Source organism: Panthera tigris, chromosome A1 (genome assembly GCF_018350195.1).
Source record: "Panthera tigris isolate Pti1 chromosome A1, P.tigris_Pti1_mat1.1, whole genome shotgun sequence".
NCBI lineage: Eukaryota > Metazoa > Chordata > Mammalia > Carnivora > Felidae > Panthera > Panthera tigris.
In genome coordinates this window covers 165,762,355-165,779,434 of record NC_056660.1, presented here as the reverse complement: position 1 = coordinate 165,779,434, position 17,080 = coordinate 165,762,355, and the positions used below count along the sequence as shown (strand labels likewise).

At 34.5% G+C, this 17,080-nt stretch overlaps 1 pseudogene; it reads left to right on the top strand.

Annotated features, from left to right (window-relative positions):
* Positions 1-1,302: 1,302 nt before the first annotated feature.
* Positions 1,303-14,469, top strand: LOC102956050 (annotated as a pseudogene).
* The last annotated feature ends 2,611 nt before the right edge of the window (positions 14,470-17,080 follow it).

Below are 17,080 nucleotides of genomic sequence, written 5' to 3'. Positions count from 1 at the left end.
CATAGCACCAAAAGGAAATACATTAATATAGGAGTACTTCCAATAGGATTTTTTGTTCTTTATGCTTTTTTATATTTTAAAATATTCCGCAATGGAATCCTATTGATATTTATAACCAGTTAAAAGGATAAATGGTACAGAACTTTAAGGTAGGTGTCAATGTTTTTATTAGGTTTTGTGGGAATGGATATAAGAAAAGGGGTGGGTGTTTTCTTGATGGTCCAGACATGTAATTATGAAAGCAAGACAGAAGAAATAAGAAAATGGAAATATGTAGTTAGCTCCCTGTGGGTGTGTGAATTTCTTAACTACTAGAAAATACACACTAAGCAGGTTTTTGTGGTTGGAAGATAGATTCATAATTTAAGAATGAGGATGTTGGAAGCTACTCAGAAGTCATTTGACTTCCAGCAGAACTAGATGAACACTGGTATTGTATTGTCTTGTGGCCGAAAGAATAGCCTGGAGGAAGTTATCCTGAGTAATTTCCATGTGCTCTGTTTATGTTGTGGCCTGCCAGAGCGTTTTCTGTAAGTACTGTCATGAGTCTGGAGTGCCAGCAGGCACTGATGCATGTTCCAAGATGCTAGATTCACAGATTAGACACACAGCATACATATCAAATTCTGATGAGCATCTCACTAATGATGCTTTCAACATTATGTAAGTACCAAGAGGTTCAAGGAAAGAAGAAAAGAAGCCCTGCTTATTTCCCTAAATACAAGAAGAATTTATGCTGCTGTTTTTTTAAATAATTCCAGGTTTTATAGTGTAATTTTGAGATTTAGCAAAAATAAGTGGACAGGAAAAGACAGGAAGCAAGGATCAGTAGATTCTTTCCACTTGTCCCAAGTAACAAAACAGATTCAATCTGGCTCTAATAGAATCGTATATTTGAGAGAAAAATTTCCATGAATTTCAAATAGTCCTTGATTAAAAATCCTGAGGTAAAATCCAGTTTTCTGATTTCTACTTGTGTGACATTGTTATTTAACCCCTCAACTGCAGTTCCCTTTTCTGTGAAAGAAGAGTAATCAAATCTACTTTATAAGGCTGGTATGGACTAAAAATGAGATTGTTATGTTGGAAGTGCAGTGCAAAACATTAAATACATATAGCACTGTTGGTTCTCCATCACCCTTTCTTTTTTAATTAACATCTGTTGTCAGTAATATAATGGAACTTCATATCAGATGTCTATGTGTTCAATTCCTAGAATAGTCACTTATTAACTGGGTTAATACCTGGGTTTCAATGTTTTCATCTATAAAATGGAATAATATTATCTATGTAAACCATAAGATGACTGAAAGTACTGAATAGAATATGGTGACATTTTACACACTATCATTTATTTGCATGTAATTATCACAACTTCCTAAAAAGCCTGTATTATCAGAGAAAGTAGGTAAATTTCACAGGATCACAAAAGTGATAAGAAGTAAATGGCAGTACTTAACACCAAGTCTTTTTAACATCAAAGACTTTCTGATTTTTTTAATACTGCTGCCTTATGATCCTGGTGCCTAGAAGCCACCCCAACTTATGCTTCGAGGTGGCTTCATTGTATTGGATAAGTTTCTCTGGATTTCTGTGTCATCATCTGTAACATAAGAAGCTGTATTAAATCCATTCTTTGCGATCTGGATTCATGTGAGGCTATGGGTTCCTCCAATCTTATCAGAAGCAACTTTATGGGAAATTGAAACAAACCAGAAGGTTCCATCTCACCAGCTCCTTCAGAAAGAACAACTTTTCTATTATCTCTTTTATTTTCTTATTTGTATGCTATGATTTCATTTGTAAAAATACTGCATTGTTAAAGGCAAGCTTGAGACTGCCAGATTAGATATTCTCTATTTATTCTATAATGTCTAACTCTAATTAAATATATTAAAGGGCCATCGATTAGTCAGAAGTTCAGAATAAATAAAAGATAAGTAAGCAAATGAATATTTAACTGTAGAAATGTTTACCTAGAAGATATGCTGAATAAGAATATAAAGATGGAGAAAATTTGGGGACAGTTGCTTGTGCTGCTATTTCTAATAAAAATTAAGTACTTGGATCAAAAAAGCAAAAAAAGAAGATTAATTAAACTATTTGAACATGTCTAACAGAGTAGTAGACAGCTTAATAAGTATATTAATAAATATAATAGCAACCAAAAAAAAAAAAAGACTTGGAATCAACCAATTAAAAAGCAGATGTCCAGGAGCACCTACAAACCAAGCAAAGTGCGATAAAGCATGAAGAAGCATAATCAAATATTCACCAAAGTCACTGATAAAACCTGTCCTGATCATTCATGGACAGATGATTGATGCAACCAGAGAAACAAGAAGGCATCTCTAGGGACCTTGAAGTTCACAGCTAGAATTTGAAGGCTGTAAACAAAGATATGAAAATTTCATCCCATCTTCTGATTGATTCACTCATTCATTCAGTGGTACACTCAACACACACTTATTAAAAATGATATAGTAAATGAATAACTGGTGGAAAAGTTATTGAATAGTCAAATTAGCTTTCTATGACTATTATTTATAATATCAGATTAATACACTCTCAGGAAAAGGACAGAATTCATCTAAAATAGATGAAAGGTAACATTTGAGGAAAGATTCAATAATGCAATGAGAGAAATTTAAAATAACGTGTGTGTGTGTGTGTGTGTGTGTGTGTGTGTGTGTGTAGGGGAGTGCCTGGTAAATGAATAAAACCATATGCTATGGGGAATAACCTGTTATTGTCTAATCCTGTCCATCTCCCTTACTGCTACCTGAGACATATTCTCTACCTTGGTGTTCTAACTGGTCTCTATGCTTCTCTTTGACCCCTGACTATTCCTTGCCAACAAAGAAACAAAAATGGGCCTTTTAAAACCAAAAAGATTATATCTTGGCCCTACAGTAAGCCTCCTAAGGTATACTATCCTACAGAGATGCTCTACCTCTACGCCCTGCTCTCTTCAATCTCCTTTTTTGCCACTGCCCTCTGTCCATAAATACTGACCCATGGACTTTGGTCTATTTCTCAAATATCTCAAGTCAATCCAGTCTTAAGGCTTTTCTACCACTTATTCCAGCTGAGCTGAACTCTTCTTCCTGTCATCTTTCTAAGGGAGAGTTCATCCTATGGAGAACTCATTCTAACCTAAGCTTACATGTGATTTTCTCAGAATGTTTTGCTGGCCATCAGATCTGAACTAGACACTTTCTGTGTCACTTAGACACTTTCTGTGTCATCACTCTAACTTTCTGCAGGACCTGTGAGATTATAGTTTGTATCTTACTGAGTCACTATATTCACTAGGTCTAGCTGTTGCCTGGTAAATGCTTAATATCTATCTATCTATTGAGATGTGTAAATAAATGTGTATATATTACAAAAAAAGCCAATTGTCAAGGTTATTTCCAGTCCAAAATAACTGAAGAGTGTCAGAAACAATATCAATGGTTTAAGATTATTATTATAGGTGCTTGAAATATGTAAAGTAAACAATGTTTAAAATTTTCACCTAAACAGGGGAACCTAGGTGGCTCAGTTAGTTAAGTATCCTACTCTCGATCTCGGCCCAGGTCATGATCTTATGAGTTCGTGAGTTCGAGCCCCGCATCAGGATCTGTGCTGAGAGTGAGGAGCCTGTTTGCAATTCTGTCTCCCTCGCTCTCTGCCCCTCCCCCGCTCACGTTCACACTCTGAAAAATAAATAAACATTAAAAAAATAAAAATGAATAAAATTTTCACCTAAACAATGTTTTCTCACAATTGTTACCAAGACTTGGTGACATGCTTTTGTCTAAGAAACATCAGTCAAAGAACATTTCATATTAGAAAAAGATCTAATACAGAGGCAAGGAAAGGAGGATAAAATGGTCTGTATACTTGTATACATTTAATCATAAATGCTTTTCATTTAATCATAAAAGCAACTCTGGAATATTATAAAATATGTTTATCCCTGGGGCACCTGGGTGGATCAGTCAGTTAAGTGTCCGACTTTGGCTCAGGTCATGATCTTGCAGTTCATGAGTTCGAGCCCCACGTAAGGCTATGCGTTGACAGCTCAGAGCCTGGAGCCTGCATCAGATTCTCTGTCTCCCTCTCTCTCTGCCCCTCCCCCATTCACACTCTGTCTCTCTCTTTCTGTCTCTCAAAAATACATAAACATTAAAAATTTTTAAAAATATATTTTTTATCCCTGTTTATCAAATACTAGAACTGAGACCCAAAGAAACCAAGGGGCAAGCTTGATGACATAGCTAATGATGGAGGTATTACTTAATTCATGTTCATCTAATTTAAAATGACATTCTATCAAACCAGATTAGAAACATCCTTGAAAATGCATTTTTAAAGCAACAAACCACTTCCTTAAAATCAAGATCTTATATGGAAGCCTAATATGTAAAACAAACCAAAACAAAAGGGAAAAACTCTTCTATTTGTATAGATTCTACTGAGAGCTGAATTTCCTTTCCAGAGCAGCTCACGTTTCCTTTTTTATTTTCATATGTTCAAGCAGATTTAGTCAAATCTAAAAGGCTTAGATATCAGTCTGTCTTCTCAAAGTCACTCCATCTGCACAGTCTCTATATGTCTCTGTTGATTTCATTGACTTCTCTGAAATTTATTTAGTGGAAGAAAATAGAGACAAGGATATTGTTGAGAGGAGGAGATTTGTTTTAATTTGTTGTTTTTTTTAGAGTTTTAAAAATTTTTAAGAGGAGACTTATTTTAAGGCTGTATTTGTTCAGTTTTACTTGGACTACATGTTCACTTAGGATACTTTTAAGTAGGCTGATGGAGGGGGTGCTACATGACTACTGATTAATTTTGTAGTTAATTTCCAGTTTACATTATAAATTTAAAGTTATTACAACCTCCAGATACTGATCAGAGAGAAAAATAGATACATACATACATACATACATACACACATGTACTGATAATCCATTCTTCTTGTTTCAATTTATATTCCCCAATCATAACTGTAATTTTAATTTTTTTGGAATTCCCAGTTACTGACCCAAAAAGAAAATTTGAGAATGAGAAACATCTACCTCTTGAATCAACCAAGAAGATTGCTGGCTGCACAGTTGTTCCTCGCATGGACAGCTTAAATGCAATGCACAAAATTAGGGTACGGTTGCCTGTTTTATGCCCTTACTGGGGAAATTAAGATATTGGATCCCAGCAAGGGTCTGCATGGTTGTACTGGTGGTAAAATGATGGCTCATATGGAGGGTCACGTGCCAGGCTGAGCTGAATATTTTGCCTATCCACAGTTGTGCTCCTCCCTACTGCAGACCTTCCAGGCCTCATCATTCCCATGTCATTTGCTAGCCATGTCATATGAAGCTCTATTTTAGAACTGTCTCAGGAATCCACTATGTCACAGGCAGAAATCTCAAAGACGTTCATTTTCTTTGCCTGTACCCAGGGTTTATATTTTCTCAACTAAACCCTCCAATTCCCCCCCAAATTATTTGATCGTAGTCCTTTCCCCAACAAGAAGCTACCTGGATAGCTTTCTAATAACAGTACAAGCGTCTAGGAAGCTAACACCTGTTTCTTATATATTAAAGATAACTTACCTCTCAATTGTGATCAAGGGGAAATTTCTGGCTTCTCTCTCACATAAATACTGGGAAAAACATACTTTCTGGAGGGTTACCTCACTGCCCTATTCTTTTAATAAATTTTTTGTAGTACCTCTGAGATTAATTCTACTCTGAATCCCACCTCATCCCTTAATTCCTTCCTTGGTTGCTGGACAGTATTGCTGTTGTTCATCTATAGCCTCATGGTTCTGCTTCAAGGATAAGTCACCAAAGTGCTCACCCCACATACAGAACAACATTTAAATAATTGTCCATTCAATTTTCTCCTAGGCACTTCAGAAGACATGGGAGTGAGATTCATACCTGGCAATTTTTTCTTCCCTACGCTTGGCAAGACTATAAATCGGTGTCGTTAATCCTTACATTTGGACATTTTCTTCATTTATTTCCAATTATAAATCATAAAAACAGTGATTATCCTTGTACCCTAGTCTTTTTTCTTTTCCTTATATTATACTATACTAATTTATTTTTAAATATTTTATTACACTATTTTTATATTTTATTATACTATACTATTTTACCTTTACTTTTTTTGTCTAATTTCTATCTCATGCACTGTATTGGAAAGTCACTGAGAGAAGGAACTGTTTATACATCAATCATTGTACACTGATATCCCAAACACCTTGAACATTTTGTAGCCCATAGAATCTCCTCAGAGATAAAATCACACAGGTTAATCACACTTTTATCTTAAAAAGTAGTTAATTTTTCATTTGGAGAATATCATACTAACTTATGAATTTCTGGTGTTAAATTACAGGGCATTCAAAGAATATATTCAACAGTATAAAATCATTTCAAAAGTCAGTTGACCAGAAATAGATTTCCTTTTAACACTGAGTTTTGCTTCAATGTTTTTCAGCAGAGTCCTCTTTTCAAACTATTACAGGATGCAAAACAAGATATCTATTTAAAAAATTATATGCTGTATTTTTCTTGTTCTAATATAAATCTTAGGTAATTATTACATAGTATCTGTACCACAATCTTTACAACAAAATATCAGTACTAGAAAGAAGTACAAGTATAGAGTCAAACTGTCTGAAAGAAGTTTCTTCTCAGAATATATTAAATTGTTCTCAAGGTAGCTTTCAGCCTGTGATTCACTATTTAGTTCTAGTCAGGATTATTGAACCATTTGGTCAATGAATCCAGTATGTAGGCAGAGAAATATAGATCAGTCTTTTGCCAAAGTTCTTTGACTATGAATCAGTTTAAATATTCTAGTAGTTTGAGATGATGCCAGAAGGTTGTGAAATCTAACATACTAGGATTAAAAATGTGATCAAATATGACTTTGTACATAAATTACCTGCTGAAATTATAAACATATGGTCGTATGATTTTATTAGGTAAGCAAAAAACAAATAAGAGAATTACATCTTATCACGTTAAATAGCGTGTGTGTGTATGTGTGTATATAAACCACCATATAAATGTAACAAATTTATAATAATGCCTAATTACCTAATAAAAAACATGATAACATTAACTACATCAAAAGTTTGCAAACATTTTTTGTAAAGAGCCACACAGTCACTATATTAGCTTTTTTGAGCTATACAAGTCTCTGTCATAACTATTCAACTCTGCCATTGCACATAAAGGTTAGAAGAATTTTACAGGTATATGCTATATTTTACCTTCACCATAACTTAAACTTTAGCTAGAATCTGTAGTTACTATGTAGCGATTTGCTGCTGCTTCCTTCCTTCCCTCCTTTCTTTGCATTTATTTTCCTTTACTTTTATTAACGTGTTACAGAATGAAATTCTTTTCCAAACATAGATCAGGAAATTCTTTTTGAGATGGATCAGGATGGTAGTACATCTTGTTGTATATAATCACAGTTTTTTATTTGTTTTTACGTTCAGTGGCTGTATTCTCCAGGTAATTGTTTGAGTTCTTCATTTGCCATTGCTGCCATAACGTAGTTCTTAATTTATTGGTCAGGGTATCAAGCTAATGGAAATGATTAGTCCTGGTATGCAAAGGTAATGCTCTTCTTCAAAAATGTGATATTAAAAAAATGTTAAAAATTCAGTTAGTAAAGACAGCAATCTCTTACAACCACTAAATAACTATCAGCCTTATTCATTTTCTACTTCCTGTGTGTTCCTAGAGGTCTGGAAATTTTACTTCCATTCTGGCCTGACAAACAATATTGGAATGTAGTCTTAAGCAATTTCAAACTGATTGAACCTGTTCGAGATTTGGTGCTATCTTAAGTCGTTTCCTGACATGGGATTTAGCAGTAACAGAAGAACAACAAAACAAAGCAAAGCAAAACAAAACCAAAAACCTTTAGGTGAGTCCTCTTCATTTACCGTTCAGTAAATAAAACTAACTAGGTTAGTGTTGGGAAACAGTCAGAATACAGGAAATCTTCAGAGACAGGAGGACAGAAAGAAAAGAAACAAAACAAAACAACTCCATAATAGTACTTTAGTCTTTCTTCATGACAAAATACCATAACATCATATTAGTATATAGATATACATATAGATATAGATAGCATAATATATATATAGCATATATATACCATTATATATATGTAGCATTATATATATATATATATATATATATATATATATAGCATATATAAATATAAATACACACACACACACACACACCCCTTCTCTCTTCAGAAAGTAAAAATAAGGGGCTTCTAGAATCACTTCTTGGAAACTCACTTTCCCCAGAGTGCTTTGATGTTCTTTTGAATCATTGATACTTTTAATTCCAATAATTATTCAAGCTGGAAAACTTCAAATCAGTTCTTCTTTAAATTCTGTCCCTCCTCTCCCAACCAGTGATTCATGAAGCTCTCTCAATGGTAGCCCTTATTTGCATCGATCAAAACCTTTCTTCTTATTCATTCTAACATTCAGGCCCTCATTATTTCTGTTCTGAACCACTGAAATAGTGTCTAAATTCTGTCTTCTAACTCTGGTTTACCCTCGTTTCACACCAAACTTCACACACAGCTCCAAGGTCATTTTGCTACAATACAGATCCCAACAAGTTAAGCCTTTGCTTTGATATTACGATGTCTCCCAACTTCTTTAGACAAAAGTCCAAACTGTAGTCACCATTATATTATTTTATGTTGCCAAGGTTTTTGCAGTTTATTTCATGGGTCTACACTGACAAGTTCCAAAATCTTGCTACACTGACAAGTTTCTTGAATCTCTCAATATCTCTTCCAGGGAAATAACTACTTGTCATAAGTGAAGCAGTATAAAAGTTACCTTTTGTCTAAAATTGTACAAGGCATCATGAGTTCAGCACTTCCCACTTCTATATGTGTAAATAAATACAATGCAACATAGTAGCCTCTCAAAAAAGTTATTGTATTAGGTCATCAAGGAAAAGGATAATATTTCATTCATGCCACAATGCCCTAGGCAGTTCCCTAATTGCATTAAAGGATTTGGGGTGTGACTATGCCTGTAGAAAATGCACTCTCCATCAGAAACAACTAAAAATTTATTCAATCCAAGTGCTATAGAAAAAATTCAGGAGCTGAAAAGTAGCACTATGGATACCAATGCTGATATCAGACAGTCCAAAGTTCTATACCTGAATCTATCTCCAATTTAAAAAAAAAAAAAAATTTACATTTACTTATTTTTTGAGAGACATAGAGAGACAGAGCACATGTTGGGGAGAGGCAGAGAGAGAAGGAGACACAGAATCCGAACCAGGCTCCAGGCTCCGAGCTGTCACCCAGAGCCCGATGAAGGGCTCGAACTCACAGACCGTGAGATCATGACCTGAGCTGAAGTTGGATGCTTAGCTGACTGAGCCACCCAGGCGCCCCTATCTCTAACTTTGTGATAGCAGTCCAGCTACCCAAATTAGGTATCATTTCCTAATCTGTAAAATGTTAGTACCTACAGATTATACTTTCAGATATATTCGTTAAAGTTCAATGAGTAATAGCAATTGTTATTATTAACTGAATTTCAAAAATCTCTCATTTATAGCCATTTGAGTACCCCTTCACTGAAATTTCTATTGAGGGCCACCTTAGGAGGAGTTCATCAGTAACACTGTGTTAGTAACTTTATTTTATATTTAGAAGTTTATAAATACCAACTAGATTTAGAACCTGGATCTAAATTTCTCTCCTCTTTCAACTGCTTATATCTGAAGATAGGGATTTTTAAACAAAGGGTATAAACATTTGAATTTCTTTTCATATAGAAGAGTCATCTTTTAAACTCTCCAATTTTGGATTTAGATCATATAGATCCTTCTTTACATTGTTTTGAGTAGTTCTTTATGTTACTGGTATGTTCTCATACATAATAAACCTAAAAGAAGAATTTTGCCTTATACACATATAAACAGTCTCCTAATTAATGGAAGGAAAAAGGAACGCCAAATAAGGTTCTAGTAAAAATTTCCTGGTATACATATATATTTCCTAGTATACTTAAAAGAGGTTGAATCTATTTTTTAACATTTTGTTGGATGCCATATTTTTATTATTACCTAATTATTTTTGTTTAAAGATGGTATTTTAAGGACAGTTTCATGATTGCTGTCATTTATGATTGTGACTATGAATAATTGTTCTTCAAATCTTCCATGCTTTGGTAAATTTCACCACTACAGAGAGTATTTAGCATAACAGTTATAAAGTAGGATAGTGTGTCTCTTAATTCAACATGTGCCTTGTTTCTATATGTCTTTAATTTCTTTCCTAAAATATTTATTGTGGTTTCATATGAAAACAGTCTATTACCAAGAAAAGTCTAAAGTTTTTATATGAATAAAATTATCCTTTTTAGTCTACAAATAAAAAATTACATGAATGGAGAAAGAACAATGTTTCTGGATAATTAGAAAAAAATCTTAAAAAGCAGCTAAACACAATGTTACTAATTCTCTACTAATGCCTCTTCCTTCCTTAAGGTATAACATAAATTCTTGTTTAATAAAAAGTATACGTTTAGTGTGCATTGCCTTCTAGTTTATGTTATCTGAAAACTCCACATGGTTTTCACCGATAACTAATCAGTGGGTTAATCTAAATGCTTACTTAAACAGAATATGAATTGTGATTCAAGCATTATACTAGGTTCCATTTGTCAACATTTTATTCTCTAATAGGCTACCACAACATTTAAGTTTTCATCATTAGTAATCTAAAATTTCATTTCTTTTAATATTTATACTTAGATATATGGGGCGCCTGGGTGTCTCAGTCCTTAAGCATCCAACTTTGGCTCAGGTCATGATCTCGTGGTTTGTGAGTTCAAGCCCCGCGTGGGGCTCTGTGCTGACAGCTGAGAGACTGGAGCCTGCTTCAGATTCTGTGTCTCCCTCTCTCTCTGCCCCTCCCCTGCTCATGCTCTGTCGCTCTCTGTCTCAAAAATAAATAAAACATTTAAAAAATTAACATTTATACCTAGGTATAAGCCAGAGGAAAAAATCCACCTACATATTGTTTTATCAGAGACTTGTCATATGATGTTAATAAGACTAGAGGGATACTGAAAAGAATGCTGATATCTTTAAATCTGACAGAAGCTAAATCTATTTACTTTTGCTTCAATTTTTGAAGTATAATTATCTAATAAAATTACATAATTCACATTACAAAGTTTGCCTTATGAAATTTGCAGTTACTTACTTTGAATTACATCCTTATGTATCAATGATCTATCACTGTAATGCTTAACTAAATTTTGTAAAAACTTATAATAGTAGTTCAATGAACTGAGAACAATATTTTATAACATTGTAAGCATACCAGATAGGGAATATCATTGATATATTTAAATTGGTGATAACTTTAACTTTTCATGCAATTCAAGAAATTGGATTTTCACAATCTTTTTAAAAGTTAAACAGCTGAACAAGCTAACAAACATAAAAGATGTCTTTTAAAAAGAGGTTTCATGTCTGCAGTCTATTAAAAAAATAAATGATCTTTACTTCAATATAGATTAATTGTGTTACCCCTAGGCCAAATGATATTTCTCTCAAGGACAAGATATTAGTTAGGGAGTCCAAGGTTCATTTTGTTAGCTAAATGAAAATAAATTGGTAACAACTTAGAGTTAGCATCTAAGAACTTACAGAGAATCACTGTAACTTGAAAGGGCGATTAAACATTCTATAAAGACAGATATCTCTCTCCAAAATGCAAACCTGTCATTATTTCTGCCAATCATATCTGTAAATTATTAGACACATAGACACACACAGACACACACAAATTCAATGTTCAGCCAGCATGTTCCAGTGTAATATAAGGCCTTATTACTACTGATTTGTTTTGTTAATTTGTTTACTCTATGCTTATGCCTTTCTAGTCACTGAATTATTTTGATTATCAACCCTGCTTATATATATATATATACACATATATACATATGTGTATGTATCTGAATGAAAGAGATCACACACTACGAAAAATCTCTCTGAAACATGTAATTAATACTAAATGAGAACAGAGACTAAAACTCTTCCAAAAGTGATGTCTATTAGAATGCAATTCTATGTAAAATAAAATAATATAAATGTAATAAACTTGTTCCTAAACAGGCTTAAAGAACATTTTGGGTAAATACAAGATTATGTGGGGTAGAGAGAAGAGTCTGGAGAATAGGGTGTATACAGAAGACTTGAAGAGTCATTGCCATTTGGTGAGTGTAAAAAGAAATACTTGGAAGTAACACTAAAGATCTTTGAATCAACTGAAGAGAAAAGGCTCTCCCTGGGAGTCAATGAGAATCATTGACAATAACTGAACAGAGAATAGGTGAACAGAGAATAATGGGATCATTAGTGATTGAGGAAGATTTACATCACCCACACACATAAAGGGTTCAAGAAGAATTTAGAAAAGCAGGCTACATTGTTCTCATTCAGCTTCAGTGTTTATGAAGACAAAATATCAGTAAATTGAGTTCAAATCTGCTCTCCAATTCCACAGGTAAGAGTCAGAGAAACATTTTTCACTCTTCAACGCAAATATTCTCTTTTCTGACAGCATGGCATTACTAATTTTTTTATATATGTGTATGAAGAAGGTTGGAATAGTAGATTCTGAAAGTAATTAATAGAATTTAACTTACCATGAATCTTTATCTTACTCTCCATGAGAAGAGTTGGATAGATATACACATACACAAAAAAAAGTTGAGCTAGATTAGTTCTTCTATTCAAAGCTAGGGAATAGGAATCAGGTCATAGTTGAATATAGACCTAATTTTGCTACTAAGGTCAAAGTTAATAAATGCTTATAGCTCTGGGTATAAAAGGAAAGTCTAGAGAATCAAGCAGAGTTGACATATCAAAGCTCAACAATGGGTCAAAAGTGTTGGCAGTTAGGCTGAATAAATAAGTAACGAAGGGGAAATGGCCAGCAGCTTATGGAAGTAAGGAGCCAGAATCAAGTGAAGAACAAGGTGTTTTGTTTTGTTTTGTTTTGTTTTGTTTTGTTTTGTTTTGTTTTCTAGCACCAGTATCCAGATACAACAAACCCAATCTATGTTGACATAACCTGAACTAAATAGCTTTTGGTACTTTGAGATCTCACATTGTGGAGCCCTGCAAATAAGATGAAAATGCTGTAGGTTTTGAATTCAGTGAATGAAATACATCAAGAGAAAAGTAAATACCACAAAACCCCAAAGAAAGCACGTGATATGAAAATAAGTTCTCTTCTGAAGCAAAAGAAAAGTCAAACAAAGGGAAATGTTGCTAATTATCTTTATCTGGGAATTTCATCAAAGACTTAGCATTTTGGGGTTTGTGGTTAACATGATTCATTGCTTATGTCCATGCTTTGCCTAGATTTTCTTCAGTTGCCCTCTAATTAGTGCTTAAGAAATTATGGTCAGCAATTTTAATGGTTTTGAACCCAAGGAAGAGGAAAAATCTTTTTAAAAATACCAGTTGTTCAATCATATCTTTTGGTAATATAAGAAACAACATGGCAAGAGAAGTTTGATTGTAAAGTGTCCACGTCCACTCACAGCCCCACTGTCTTCTTCTGTGTGTGCTCTAGTGACCTGTATCTAACTGGTATTGATGGAGTCTGGAAAAGCTAGCTACTCCTAGCACAGTGTTCTTTAACTATGTACTTCTTTTCCATAATTCTAAGAGCTCTTGAAATTTGATTTTCAATCTGTTTTAATTTCTTTAAATCTCTCAAATAGAATTTATTATTGAGGGTTCCATGGGGTCCTCATTGATAATGAGTAATTATAAAGCATTATCAGGTTAATGATGTTGTAAACTGTGATTCAGATCTCCAATGCAAAGAAAACAGCTTCAATACATTTAAAAAAAAAAAAAGAAGGCACTTTGAGAGCTGTGGGCTTTGGTGCAGACACAGCCAAGTCCAAGGACCACACCATGCACAATCAGTCACGAAAATGGCACAGAAATGGCATCAAGAAACCAAGTCGCAAAGATATGAATCTTTTGGGATCTTAACTTAGACCCGCAGTTCCTGAGGAATAGGTACTTTGCCTAGAAGCACAACAAAAAGGGCCATAAGAAGATGCAGGCCAACAACGCCAAGGCCATTAGTGCACATGCTGAGGCTACAATGTCCTCATCAAGCCCAAGGAGGTCAAGCCCAAGATCCCAAAGGGCAGTAGCCTCAAGCTCAATTGACTTGCCCACATTGCTTACTCTCAGCTGAGGAAACACGCTCATGCCCACATTGCCAAGGGTCTCGGGTTCTGCCAGCCAAAATCCAAGACCAAGGCAAACAAAGGCCCAGGCTGAAGCTGTGACTCTGGCTCCAGCTCCTGCTGTGGCTCAGTCTTCCAAAGGTGCCCAGTCCCCAAGAAAGGCTCCAGTGTAGAGGTTTCTGTTTGCCAATGTGAGGATGGAAGGACTGGTGTGACACCTGGGCTTCTGTCAGCATGGGGCTGGTGTCCTGTGCTCTTTGTACAAATAATTTTTTTTTTAGAATTTCTCACAATTTTGCTAGTTCCTTATTTTAAGGAAATTTACATATTTAAACAAATCTGCCTGTGGGTAAAATTTTACCTCTGAGTTGTTTGGAAGAATAATTAACTGTGTAAGTTTTGCAGTGAACTTAGAGCAAATATGAAGTGCCACCTAAAAAAACTGACTGATAAAGAATAATCAGAGCACAAGTTCAACCTGAGAAAAACAAAAAAAATCTACTTATATAATGTTCAGAAACAGTCTTGAGCATAGATGAGAAATATTTACCCATGCACAGCATTTTCTATAAAGACTGAGAAATATTAATAGTAATTCTATAATTCTATAGCTCTGTGATTGCCAATCTAAAAACCAAATGAGAAAGTCTTATGTATGAATTAGGAAAGTATCTGAGCTATAGAAAGAAATTGTAAAAAAGCTTTTCACTTAAAAGAGTCTCATAAAAATTAAATAAAAGATAATTGCCTCTTTTGCATGGAATTTTAAAAGATCAATGTAGAAACAACCAAGGCAACCAAAGGCTCAGAAAAGTCTCTTTTTATTTTAGTCTTCTCCCCCTATTTCACCCACCCCCCACCCCACTTTCTTCTGTAAGCCTCCAATTTGTTCTTGATATTTATGAGTCTGTTTCTGTTTTTTTGCTCATTTGTTTGGCTTTTTTAGATTCCACGTATAAGTGAAATCATATAGAATTTGTCTTTGTCTGTTATTTTATCTAGCATAATATCCCCCAGATCCATCCATATTGTTGCAAATGACAGGATTTCATTATATTTTATGGCTGAGTAATATTCCATTAGTTATCTGTCTATATATCTATCTATCATCTATCTATCTATCTCACATCTTCTTTATCCATTCATCTACTGATAGACATTTGAGCTGTTTCCATATTTTAGCTGTAGTAAAGAATGCTACAATAAATATAGGGGTATATATATCCTTTCAAATCCATTTTTTTTGGATAAATACCCAGCAATGAAATAACTGGATAGTGTGGTATTTCTATTTTTAATCTTTTAAAAAACCTATGTTTTCCATAGTGACTATGTTTTCCATAGCGCCAATTTACATTCCCACCAACAGTGCACAAAATTTCCTTTTTCTCCACATTATCACAAACACTTGTCATTTCTTGTCTTTTTCATATTCGTCATTCTGATTGGTGTAAAGTGATATCTTAGTGGTAAATCACCTTCTTTTCCAGTCATAAGTCAACTGTATACACCTATGTTCCATTCCATTAGAAAGTAGTAGTTAAATCAACTGCACATTAGAAAATCCTAGATTTTTTTAAAAGTTTATTTTTTTATTTGGAGGGAGAGAGAGAAAACACAAGGCAGAGAGAGGTAGAGAGAGAGTGGGAGAGAGAGAATCCTAAGCAGGCTCTGCACTGTCAGTGTACAGCCTGATGCAAGGGCCCAAACTCATGAACTCATAAACTCATTAACTCACGAACTGAGAGATCATGACCAGAGCTGAAGTTGGACACTTAACCAATTGAGCCACCTAGGAGCCCAGAGAAACTCCTAGATTTGTAAGTACCCAAGACCATGTTCCCCCCATGAAGAGTCTAATGTAATTATTTGGGAAAAGGGCTCAGAGATTATTAATTCTCAAATAGCACCCTGATTCTAATGTGCAGAAAATTTAGGGAATCATTGCATTAGATGGAGCAAATGGCAATTCTCTCAGTTTATTCCATGCTGGACACTGTGGTAATATCTTTATTGTATTATCTCATTTAATCCATCTAACATTTCTACACTGCAGAAATTATTCACCTCATTTTGCTGTTGATACCAGCAGAAAATTTAAATAAATAACTCGCCAAAAGCAACACAACTTAGAAATGTTGAAGCAAAGACTCAAACTAAAGCTGTGTAATTTTAAAGCCTGCAATCTGAAGCATTCTTACTATCTAATTTCTACATCTAGGTTACAATAATAGAATCTTCCTTGTTTTTTTCCACTCCCTTTTGGCCCAAATTTGTCATATGTCATGAATCCGGGGACTGTCTTTGCTTCTTCAGAATTAGGTAAGATGTGAAAAAACCTAGAGGAAAATGTAAAAACTTTTAGCCTCCACCAGCATCTGATGAATAGACATGTTTTGTGAGTTGCAGAAGATATTTAATATTTTTCTTTAAATTATTGAAGTATATAAATATTGGAAATTTTTGCTTTAAAATTAAATTACAGTTTCTCTTTGAAGTTATATGGGGCGCCTGGGTGGCTCGGTCAGTTAAGCGTCCAACTTCGGCTCAGGTCATAATCTCACGGTCCGTGAGTTCGAGCCCCGCGTCGGGCTCTGTGCTGACTGCTCAGAGCCTGGAGCCTGTTTCAGATTCTGTGTCTCCCTCTCTCTCTGCCCCTCCCCTGTTCATGCTCTGTCTCTGTCTCAAAAATAAATAAACGTTAAAAAAAATTGAACTGTTTGGATAGCCCATTCATTCTTTAGTAGGATGTTCTTCATTCTCCAAGTATTTGTTACCTTTCCA